Here is a 13,771-nt window from a genome sequence, read left to right on the forward strand (position 1 = left end):
TTCGAAGAAATACATTAGTCAACGGTTCATCGATCGAAGCGTAAGGAATTCTTGGAACTCAAGCAAGGCCGGATGATCAGATCTCGAATACGAACATGAGTTCGTAAGATTTAGTCGATATGCTCGGAGTGTGTGGCTGATGAGGTTGCGATGTGCAAAAGATTTGAAGAAGGATTGAATGAAGAGTTAAAGTTACTAGTGGGAATTTTGGAGATAAAGGAGTTCGTGACACTAGTCGAACGAGCTCGCAAGGCGGAAGAACTTGGGAAGGAGAAGAAGAAGGCTGAATTTGAAGCAAGAGATTACCGTAAAAGATCGACGAGTAAAGCTCCGTTCTCGGCTGTAAAGAGGTTCGTGGAGGACACCAAGAAGTCGAGGACGATCGCGGAATTTCCATTAGAGCCCGACCATTGACGGACTCCGAGCTACTTCAGAGCTAGTGTGGGCAATAATCGTCAAGAGAGACCTGAATGCCCCAATGTGGAAGACGACACCTAGGTGAATGTTGGGGTAAGTCTGTTAATAGGGCTGTTATGGATGCGGTTCAAGGACCACTTCATTAGAGATTGCACGAGCTAGATGAGAGGAATAAGACGCAAGGTGCAAGACCTAGTGGAACGACGGTGGAGGTAGGCCCCGAGAATCTCTCGGAGGTAGGGGTGGTAATCGAGAGGAGCCTCTAATACTGGCTGTCCGATCCGAGACCCGTACTCTGCTAGAGCATATGCCATCCGCAAGCACGAGAGGAGGCATCCTCCCCGACGTTATCACCGGTACTTTTACTCTCTTTGATACTATTGTGATTGCATTGATTGACCCCGCTCTACTCACTCATATGTATGTGAAACCTTAGCATCCAAGAAGACTCTACCGTTGAGTCTCATCGAGTTCGAATTCGAGTGTCAAACCCTTTGGGTCAATACGTTTCGTTGATAAAGTGTGCAAGAGATGCCCCTAATAATTCGAGAACTCGCTTTCCTACCGATCCGATGCTTCTACCATTTAATGAATTCGATGTTATTCTTGGTATGGATTGGTGATCGTACATGATGCAAAGGTGGACCGCAAAGGAAAACCATTGATTTGAGGAGTGTAAATAATGAGGTAGTCCGAGTCGAGTCTCATCGATTTAAAAGGAACGCCAACGATAATATCTTCTATGACCGCTCGGAGGTATGTGAAAAGGGTGTGAAACATACCTTGCGTATGTGTTTGGAAGTAAAGAGACGGAAAGGAAACTCGAATCGGTACAGTGGTTTGTGAGTATTCAGATGTTTTTCCGAGGAGTTGCCGGATTGCCACCGGTTCGAGAAGTGGAATTCGCATCGGTTGTACCGCATCGCTACCGATTTCAATAGCCCCGTATCGTATGGCATTAACGGAATTAAAGGAATTGAAGGTTCAATTGCAAGAATTGACGGATAGAGGTTTCGCTCGACCGAAGTTTTTCTCCATGGGGCGCTTTGTATTGTTTGTGAAGAAGAAGGACGGAACCATGAGGTTGTGCATCGACTATCGTCAACTCAATAAAGTGACGATAAAGAATAAATATCCATTGCCACGAATTGACGATTTGTTTGATCAATTAAAGGGAGCCTCGGTGTTTTCAAAGATAGATTTGAGGTCGGGTACTATCGGTTGAGGGTCCGAGAATCGGACATACCCAAAACCGCTTTTAGAACGAGGTACGGTCACTACTTAATTCTTGGTGATGCCGTTTGGGCTCACTAATGCCCTCGGTGTTTATGGATTTAATGAATAGAATTTTCAGCCATACTTGGATCGGTTCAGTAGTTGTATTTATCGATGACATTTTGGTCTATTCGAGAGATGAAACCGAGCATCTTTGAACACCGAGGCTAGTGTTGCAAATCTTACGAGATAAGCGATTATACGCAAAGTTCAAGAATGTGAATTTTGGTTGAAAGAGGTTAGCTTTTGGGGCACGTGGTGTCCGTGATCGGTGTCGTGGTGGACCCGAACAAAATTTCGCCATAGTCGATTGGAAACCACCAAGGAATGTTACCGGTTAGGAGCTTTTTGGGGCTTGCGGTTATTACCGACGATTTGTAAAGGTTTCTCGACGATAGCCACGCCAATGACGGCTTACTCCAAAAGGATGTTAAGTTCGAATGGACGGAGAAATGTCGAAAAGTTTCGATCAACTGAAAGCTTATTTGATGAAGCCCCAATTCTAGTGCAACCCGAATCGGGCAAAGAGTTTGTCATTTATAGTGACGCATCCCTACTTGGGTTGGGTTGCGATTGATGCAAGAAGGGCGAGTTGTGGCCTATGCGCCGAGGCAATTAAAGCCACATGAGAAAAATTATCCGACCCATGATCTCGAATTGGTCGCCATCGTATTCGCTTTAAAGATATGGCGACATTACTTATTTGGTGAGAAGTGCCATGTATTCGGATCACAAAAGTCTCAAATATTTGATGACCCAAAGAGACTTAAATCTGCGACAAAGGCGATGGCTCGAGTTGTTAAAAGATTATGAGCTCGTCATTGATTATCACCCGGAAGGGCTAATGTGGTTGCGGATGCCTTAAGCCGAAATCACTATTTGCTTTATGAAGCGATGAATGTACACTTGTCTATCCTACCCGACAATGTGTTAGTAGCTGAATTGAAAGCCAAACCATTATTGATACGCCAAATTCGTGAAGCTCGTAAAGTCGACGATGAGTTGGTTGCAAACGGGATGAGTGTGTTCAACAAGGACTCGGAATTTCAAATCGATGATGACGATTGTTTGAGGTTCGAAGTCGTCTGTGTCCCAAAGAATTGAACTTATTCCAATAATTTTGAACGAAGCCCATTGTAGCCGAATGGCAATCCACCCGGGGAGTACGAAGATGTACAACGATTTGAAACGTCGGTTTTGGTGGCATGGTATGAAACGAGACATCTCCGACTTTGTTTCGAGATGCTTAATATGTCAACAAGTGAAAGCGGAACATCAAGTGCCTTCAGGATTGCTTCAGCCGATCACGATACCCGAGTGGAAATGGGATCGAATCACAATGGACTTTGTGTCCGGGCTACCATTGTCAGCTAGTAAGAAGGATGCGATTTGGGTTGTTGTTGATAGACTGACTAAGTCGGCTCACTTTATCCCCGTGCGTACGGATTTTTCATTGGATAAACTAGCCGAATTGTACATTTCTCAGATTGTGAGATTACACGGGGTACCGATTTCTATTGTGTCGGATAGAGATCCGAGATTTACCTCGCGATTTTGGAAGAAATTTCAAGAAGCTTTGGGTACCAAGTTGCATTTCAGCACCGCCTTTCACCCCCAAACCGATGGTCAATCCGAACGGATAATTCAAATACTCGAGGATATGTTGAGTGAGTTTAGTGGTTCATGGGAACGGTATCTGCCTTTGATTGAATTCGCTTACAACAATAGCTTTCAATCAAGTATTAAGATGGCGCCTTACGAGGCTTTATACGATCGTAAATGCCGTAACCCATTATTCGGGTGAACTTAGTGAAGGTAAATTCTTGAGGTTGATTTGGTTAAGGATGCCGAGCAAAGAGTTCGAGTAATTCGTGAAAGTTTGAAAGTCGCTTCAATCGCCAAAAGTCGATGCGGATTTGAAAAGAAAAGATATTGAATATCGGGTTGAGACAAGGTCTTTCTCAAAGTTTCACCTTGGAAGAAGGTGCTTAGATTTGGCCGTAAGGAAAATTGAGCCCGAGGTTCATCGGGCCATATGAAATATCTGAACGAGTCGGTCCAATCGCAGATCGCTTGATTTTGCCCCCGAACTTGAAAGGATTCACAACGCCTTCCATGTTTCGATGCTTGACGTTATAGATCGACCCGTCACACGTAATTAGTCCATCGAGGTTGAAATTCAAGCCGATATGAGTTATGAAGAAGAACCGATTCGTATCCTAGCTCGTGAAGTGAAGGAGTTGCGAAACAAAAGAGTTCCATTAGTAAAAGTGTTATGGCTCAAACACGGATGGAAGAAGCTACTTGGGAACCCGAGAACTCTATGAAAGAGCATTACCCAAACCTATTTACGGTAAGATTTTCGGGGACGAAAATTTCTTAAGTGGGGGAGAGTTGTGACAGCCCAAAATTGACCCTAGTCGGGAAGTGGTTTCGAGACCGCTAAACCGAGTCACCAAATGTTTGAACGTAATATTTATTGTCTAGAATATGTAATTATGAATGTGTGAAAATTTCAAGCTTCGATTTAGCCGATAGCATCCGAATTCAGTTAGTAGGACTTGTGTGACACTTTTGAAAAGTGATAGGCTAATCTATAAGGACCTAATAGTGCATGTAGTCAAAGGGAGGACTTGCATGTCAAATTTCCCCCTAATAGTTAGTGGCCGCCATGACAAGAGATTATGGGTAAAAACATGTCATAAAACATGTTGGGACAATGGTGTATGTAAGAAAAAATAAAATAGTGAGCATGGGAATTTAATAATGAAAGGAACAAAAAAAAAAAAGAAAAAATGGTCTCATGCATGCCCATTGCCGTGAGTGTGGAGAAAGAAAGAAGAATTTTTGTTCATCATTTTCATTTCCTTTGGGCTGAAAATTCTAAGGAAAAGGAAGGAATTCTTGTTTCATGTTGGTTTGGAAGAGGTTTAGGAGGAGGTTTGGCCATACTTGTACCTAGATTAAGGTAAGTTTGATGTTTTGCCATGAGATTCATGTATATTTTAGTTGCTAGCTTGATGTTCTTGTTAGCCCATGGTTCAAATCTTTGTTATGTCATGGGAATGAAATTCGCCAAAGTGAATATGGTGTTAATGCCATTGCATGCTAAATATCAAGCTTGATAATGATTCATGTGATGGTGGATTGGGGATTCTTAGATTTTCTTTTAGCATTTTTGAATGAGATACTAAGTTCTTTGTTTAACCATGACCAAATTGAAACAGATGGTGTTGTGGTATTCGCCATGTTATATCCATAAGTATGATTCATGCATGTTGCATGGTAAGTAAGATTTAAGCTTTGGATATGTGTGTATATTTGGATATAAGCCACTTGAGAATTCGCCATTGCACCTACATGAATATATGTTTGCACATGATGAATTGGTATGACATGCATACTATTTTAAGGTGTCTATTTGCTTGTGATGTTGTTTTGGTTATGAAATAAATGAGAGATGTGTATAGAACTACAATATGTAATGCTTTAATTAGGAAAATGTATGCTGTTTTTTTGTGTAGTATTAGTGTAAAATTGGCCTCCACATAGACATGCATATTCGCCAAAGGAAGTAGATTGGTGTGCATGTATTCGGTTAGAGGCAACCATATTGAAGCCTTATCTTGGCTTAGATTGTTGACCAAATGGGTAATAAGTGAGGATGGTTGCGAATATACAAACATACATATGCATGTGTAATTGAATTATGAATGTTTAGCAAGAGGGTTAAACTAGTTGATTTATTGATTAAGCTCAAGGAGTTAAAGAAGGAGAATCAAGCAAGGGAAAGACGAAGGTCATCGAGTAGCCGACTTGGACTGTTTTACCCAACACAAGGTAAGTCATTAAGCGTATATTTGGTGTTGATTTAAATGATCAATATATATATGCAAATGTGTTTAAATGAGTTGGTGTGTAAATGGAAATGTATGTGTATGGAATGATGCCATTGTTGAATGTATAAAGGCAGCAAAATACATAAGGTATTGGTCTCGGCACTAAGTGTGCGGGTATAAATGGACACGGTGACAAGATTGGCACTAAGTGTGCGGGTTTAAAATTGTACAGCACTAAGTGTGCGAGTTTGATTATATAGCACTAAGTGTGCGAGTTGAATACATATAGCACTAAGTGTGCGGATTCACTATATGCTCTTGCATTACAATTGGCATCGAGTGTGCGACATTATCGAGCTAATCCGGACAGCGGATCGGGTAAGTACCTCGAGCTCATGACTAATAGAAAATATGTTCATGCTCGGGGTTGAATTTGGTAAGCCTTAAATCTATGTGGTGATTGAAATTGTATGATTGTGGTGGAAATGAGTTAGTGTGTGAAAATGCCTCAAATATCTTGTTGTGTAGAATATGAAATGTGGATGTATGACTTGGTATAGATTCGATATGGATGAGTACCTAGCCTCGCTTATTGTTTCATGTTGTAGTAACTTTATCGTGGATTGATGAATGCTTATGACTTACTGAGTTGTAAACTCACTCGGTGTTTTTCTTGTCACCCATTTTAGGTCTCTCGGACTCGTATTGTTTGCGTGATCGGGACCGTCGTTGAAGTCATCACACCGCTGAAATCTTGTGGTATTGTTTTTGTTGTTGAAGAACATTTGGCATGTATAGGCTATTATATTTTGTCGAATTGTGGGTTGTAAACTTTAAGCCATGTGAAAATGGCCTATGTGGTCGTCGAGTGGGATGCTAGAACCTATAGCCACGAGTCTTAGAAACTCAAATTTTGATAAGGTGGCCATAATTTGTGTCGTGTATGATGGATGATTAAGGCCAAGGAAAAATTCATGAAATTGGCATAGTCTACTGCAGTAACTGTTGCGGACAGCAGCAGTGAGATGAGATTGAAAAATCACTAAAAATAGTAGAAGTAGAATTAAATAGTGAGTAAATTATGGAACTGAACCTTGATGAATCTATTTTATATGGACGAAACGAAACGACCATATGAGCGGTATACTGAGAAATATTAAGGTTCTCGTGAGACAGGGCCAGAACGGTTTCTGGGTCCCCTGTTGCGACTTTGAAAATTTACCATAAATTATCCAGAAAGAACTAGGAGTCATGCCTTATATGTAAAGATTCCATTTTGAGTCTAGTTTCATTAGAAACAAACGGCATCAGTATTAAAGCCCTATACAGGGAGATATTCAAGTTGTAACGCGCGAAGGTCAGAGAAGTCGGTCCCTGTAACATGGGTGACTTTAACTAATAAACTGTACCAATTGGCCCAATCAAAAATTCTAAAAATAAATCCATGGATGGGTATATGAGTCTAAATTCAGGGAAAATTTACGAAACCAGTTTCCGAGTTTTGAAACTCGAGATATTATTTTTAAGGCGACGGTGACGCAGTTTTCCAGCCTGACTGGTAATGTCAAACTGGTTGGTATCTTGAGAGGGTTTGGCCGTTAACCCCTCGTGTCCGACACCGGCGTCGGTCACGAGTTAGGGGTGTTACACTTCATCAATGCAATCATACCATCACAAATCAACTTAAAATAACCATATCTAATAATCGAATACCTATAGCATTGCACATTTCTCACATAGCAAGTACAACTAAATTCATTATTAATATATATATATATCTAAACACTTAACTACAAGATTTAATCACCATTATCAAATCATAAAATAGCTTATAACCATCATTATCTTTAAAACACTTAGCATTTTACCCATTTAATCAAACCAACTCTCAAGACCATTCCATCACACAAATTATACCATAAATCATACTTACAATTTCAGTTAATGCATGACCGAAACTCACCATCATTAACATCATTATCAAGCCAAAACCAAAACACATCTATGGGATGAGTAGAGTTTGAACTAATCATCTCAAACATGCATAGATTTTCAAGAATCATTCAATACATACCTCATTCTAGCCATCTTCTAAGCCAAAATCAAAGCAACCAAACTTTCCTCTCCCTCCCTTTAGGCTACTGCAATGGAGGACAAAGATCAACCAATTTTTATTCAATTTTTCTATGACCCAATGCACATACCTTGGATTTTTAGCTTGCTATCTTGCTGAAATTCTCAAAGCATACTTCTTCTTTCTTTCTCCAACATTCGCCAAGGATGTTCAAGAATGAACATTTTTTCATTTTTTGTTTCCTTTCCTCTCACTCACGGCAAAGGGGGACAAACACACACATTGCCCATGCTCTTTATTTTATTATCCTCACATAATGCATTGTCCCAACATGTTTATGACATGTTTTTAGCTATAACACTTTGTCCACCCATGCTCATGGCCGGCCACTACATTTTAGGGGAGAAAATTGACATGCAAGTCCTCCTTTGACTACATGCACTATTAGATCCTTGTAGATTAGCCTATCACATTTCAAAAGTGTCACACAAGTCCTTTTGACTAAATTCACATGCAATTTACTAAATCAAGCTTAAAATTTTCGCACATTCATATTCACAAATTTTAGACCATAAATATCACATCCAAATAATTTGGTGACTCGGTTTAGCGGTCCCTAAACCGCTTCCGACTAGGGTCACTTTAGGCTGTCACAACTCTCCCCACTTAAGAAATTTTCGTCCCTAAAATTTCTACCGATGCATAGTTTAGAATAACGTCATCTTATTGAACTATATTCATATAAACATTAGCTCATCGATAACAATTGTAATTCATTATTGATTTCACATCGATCTATAAAATCATTTTCTTATCTCAAAACAAATACATAAACATTTCTACAAGTATGCACATATATCTCATTTCCTTGATTTCATAAGCAATAATCACTTAATTTAATTCACAATTGCATTTCAAACACATATCAAGCACATACTAACATGTATAATTCACATCATCAACCCACATATTTGTAACCCACATTTTCATCCATGTATAAGTCGTAACTCGCCGAAAATTCACATATACTCAAACATCCCAATAAATATCCTTTATAACTCCATCGTATCTCAATATTCAACTTCCACACACTGAACATTTAATTCATTCAAGACATACGAACATACCTCATTGCTGGAATTTTTACAAGCGTATTAACTGAAATTTTTACAGCAAGATTGCTCATTTCGAATCACGCACTTCTGGATTTAACCGGATATAGCGACTCGCTCGATTGTCTTCGGGACATAGCCCGGTTATAGTGATTCGCACAATTGCCTTCGGGAATTGACCCGGATTTAGTCACTTAGCACAAAAGCCTTCTGGACTTAGCCCGGATACCATTTGAATAACTAGGCACATATATCAACAAATCAATACACGTTCTTATTACATTCTCATTACCAAAGCTCAAACACAAGACACTTATCATATTTACAATTTCGGCTCAATAGCCACACACCAAGAGCATGATTTCGATTTGCTTAAAACATGATCTAATCAAATCATAATTTAAGCTCTATTTACTCAAGAACTTACTTCACATTACCAACCCTTATGTTCATACACAAAAGATCAACTTAGCCAAAGGCCGGTAGCTCGTTTATCAACCGAGCGAATACTTACTTGTAAGGGCTCAACTAATTCAAGCACATATAGCTTTACAATGCCATATCCTAGATATGGTCTTACATATTCTCACATATCGAGCCGATGCCATGTCTCGCATGGTCTTACACATTATCTCAAATCAATGCCTTCGCCCCCATTTAGGTCTTACATGAATTCCACTTCACACACTTAGTGCCCATCGACCGATCTCGCACTCATAGTGCTCGGTTAAAGGGATTTACACACGACAAAGTGCCTCTAATCATTCACACACATAGTGCTCTTATTCATTAGTTATTACACATTGAAATGACTTACCCAAGTCTATAAACATCACGTATGTACACTTTTAAACATATCGTCTCATATAAATTTGAATTCGTATAATAATGAACACTTAAACTTTGCTCAATTTACCGGCACGAAGCCTACTAGGCACGAAGGCCCGGATACATCACCAGCATGATTGCTCTTCGGGACCTAGCCCGGATACATCACTAGCACGAATGCTCTTCGGAACTTAGTCCGGATACATCACTAGCACGAATGCTCTTCGGAACTTAGTCCGGATACATCACTAGCACGAATGCTCTTCGGAACTTAGTCCGGATATATCACTCTCAATTCTCATGGTCATATACACATATAGCAATACACATTAGTATATCATTTACATTACTTGAATACAAACACAACATGCTTATCGACCATTCAACTTCCAGTTCCATAGCCACATACAAAGAATCACATTTATAGTCATAACACTCTTTCAAAATTGCATCACTTATACCCTTAATTCAATCCAAATCGAAATTCAAATACGAGTACATGATACGTACCTGATCAACTTAATAATTTAGGCATATCTAAGTGAATTTATATTGCAAATTCTCATAGTCAGAAGCTTGCTACAGCTCGATCGGGATCAAGATTCATTACAATACAGCAACCACATTTTAATAGTCAAAAATCATCACACTATCATTTTATCACTTTATGGCATGTATAAATAGACTCACGCGTGCTACGTTAGTCCTAGAATCGACTAAACCGTAGCCCTGATACCAATAAAATTGTAACACCCCGTACCCGAGTCCGCTGCCGGAGTCGAACACGAGGGGTTAACGACTTAAACCATTCACTCTCACAGTCCAATTAAAAATTTTCCAGGCAGTTGGCTAACTGCATCACTGTCACTTTAAAAATCATATCTTGAGTTCCAAAACTCGAAAACCAGTTTCGTAATTTTTCCCTGAAACTAGACTCATATATGCATCTAAAAATTTTTTTCTAGAATTTTTGGTTGGGCCAATTAGTACAGTTTATTAGTTAAAGTCTCCCCTATTCCAGGGTTTGACTACACTGACCTTCATGCATTACGAATCAGATATCTCCCTGAAAAGGGATTCAATACTGATGCCGTTTGTTTCTATAGAAACTAGACTCAAAAAGGAATCTATACATATATGGCATGACTTCTAAATGTCTCTGGTTAATTTATAATGAATTTCCAAAGTCAGATCAGGGGATCCAGAAACCGTTCTGGCCCTGTCTCACGAAAACTTCAACATCTCATAATATAATGTTCATATGGACGTTTCGTTACTTTCTTATGAAAATAGATTCATCAAGGTTCGATTACATAATTTATTCGCTATTTAATTCCATTCCTACTATTTTTAGAGATTTTTCACATCCACATCACTGCTGCTGCCAGTATTTATTTTTAAGGTAAACTTTACCTATTTCATGATCCTCCATGGATCAACTAGAGTTTGTCATACATATACCAAAAGTGATCATGAATAACCATTCCCATGACTAACCGTTACCAACATTTCCATACCTCTCGATGGACGACATACAAAATGATTACAATGCTATGATCAAAGTATACTTAAAGCCATTTTCGCATGGCTTATATACATTAACCAAAATATCCTCCCGCTACTAGTCTATTCTATACATGCCATAAGATATTCCAAAACGTAGCAGATTACCAAACGGTGGGTAGTGATAGTGTGACTAGTTGCTGACGATCCCCGAGCCCTGTAGCTTCCAATGAGATCTATAAAACAGAGGAACAAAGTAAACGGAGTAAGCATTACAATGCTTAGTAAGTTTTAAGCGGTGTCAACAGATAACAACCAAATTATAACATAGTTGTTCGTATTTTTATTTCACTCTTCTTTCGGGCATACTATCCCTTTTCCGAATATGCACATCTCATCATATACAATAGGCGATAAACTCTCACATAAAAGTGAGCTCATGTGACATAGATATATCATATGATTTCACATAACCTCTCACACTAAACCGATGTCACATAATCATAGGAATAGTCCCATAGATTGCTCTCGTGTGCATCATATATAAACTTGGAGTACATACCTGTTTAACCTTTCGCATTGCGTATATTTATAAGCAATTCTTATTACAAAGTCTTACCCGGACATAATCTCCACACGTAGTTATCGGGTCTTACCCGGACATAATCTCCACACGTAGTCATCGGGTCTCACCCGGAACATATTTCCAAGTTTCATGTACATTTAATCACATGTTACAACATTCACATTAGCCATTCGGCTTTACCACATATACATATCACACATATATTTCACATTCATCACATCGGCCATTAGGCCTTATCACATATATACACTTTCACATTCATCACATTGGCCATTAGGCCTTATCACATATATATACACTTTCACATTCATCACATCGGCCATTAGGCCTTATCACATATATACACACTTTCTCATTCATCACATCGCCATTAGGCCTTATCACATATATACACACTTTCACATTCATCACATCGGCCATTAGGCCTTATCACATATATACACACTTTCACTTTCATCACATCGCCAAGAGGCCTTATCACATATATACACACTTTCACATTCATCACATTGGCCATTAGGCCTTATCACATATATATATCTCATACATATTTCATATTTTTCTTGTACATCAATTTCAGCAATAGCTTATAAGCAACTCAAATAGTTTCATCAAAGTTTACAACAAAATCACATATTCACTACATGCAGTTTTCCTGAGCAACAGTCACTAAATTGTTTATAACTGGAGCTACAAAACTCAAAATCAATTGCCGTTAATTTTCCCCGAATGTAGACTCACGTATCTCTCATCCATAAAATTTTCAGAATTTTAGGTGTGGCCAATCAATACCAGATTTTTCTTAAAGTTTCCCCTGTTTCACTGTTTGACTAATCTGACCACTCTTCGCTACGAATCAAATTTTTCATTGTACAGAATTTATAATGTGTTCTATTTGATTCCATTTGAAACTAGACTCATTAAGGAGTCTAATCATATAAATCTTATCTTATAACCATTTTTGTAAAAATTATAATGATTTTCCAAAAACAGAATAGGGGATTTCGGAGTCATTCTGACACTGTCCCGCACAACTTTAAATATCTCTTTATAGGAAATTTCTTTGCTTCCACGGTCTCTTTTATAAGAAACTAGACCAACTAAGCTTTGATTACATATTTTATTCAGCCTATAATTCCACACCAACAATTTATAGGGATTTTCTAAATTCACATTACTGCTGCTGTCCAAGCAATTTATTACAATTTGCTCTTAACTTTCCAAGTCCAAACACTTATGAACTTACCATTTGGGTTTAAGACATATCATGGCCACATCATATCTTATCAAATCAACTCATTATGTCCTATTATGATTGAATTTACTCAACGGTTAATCGCTTAAAACTTACCTCAGAAGTTGCCGAACGATTACGACGGCTATTCGATCACCTCTTTCTTTCCCTTATCCAACTTTGATCCTCTAGGCTCTTGAGCTAGATCAAACAATTTACTTCCCAAATTAAACATAGTCATACGACATCCATATACATTTTATACTAGCGAAATGTACCATCAAGATATACTTTACTCAAATAATTTACATTAGCCGATCATGTATAATGTTTTGTAACTTAATAAACTTATCATACATTATGTATTCATAATATTTGTGCAGCCAATTATCCATGGTCATACACACACAATCAAAAATGAATACCAAATTTTCATATCCTCTAGGCCCTAAGCGAATACACTTGTCATGTTCACCTACATTTTCAAGTACAACATTCTCATTTTCGGCATTAGTATCAAGCATAATAGCTAATTCTTCCCACCACTTCATCAATGCAATCATACCATCACAAATCAACTTAAAATAACCATATCTAATAATCGAATACCTATAGCATTGCACATTTCTCACATAGCAAGTACAACTAAATTCATTATTAATATATATATATATATCTAAACACTTAACTACAAGATTTAATCACCATTATCAAATCATAAAACAACTTATAACCATCATTATCTTTAAAACACTTAGCATTTTACCCATTTAATCAAGCCAACTCTCAAGACCATTCCATCACACAAATTATACCATAAATCATACTTACAATTTCAGTTAATGCATGACCAAACTCACCATCATTAACATCATTATCAAACCAAAACCAAAACACATCTAT

The sequence above is a fragment of the Gossypium arboreum genome, chromosome 3 (genome assembly GCF_025698485.1).
Source record: "Gossypium arboreum isolate Shixiya-1 chromosome 3, ASM2569848v2, whole genome shotgun sequence".
Taxonomy (NCBI): domain Eukaryota; kingdom Viridiplantae; phylum Streptophyta; class Magnoliopsida; order Malvales; family Malvaceae; genus Gossypium; species Gossypium arboreum.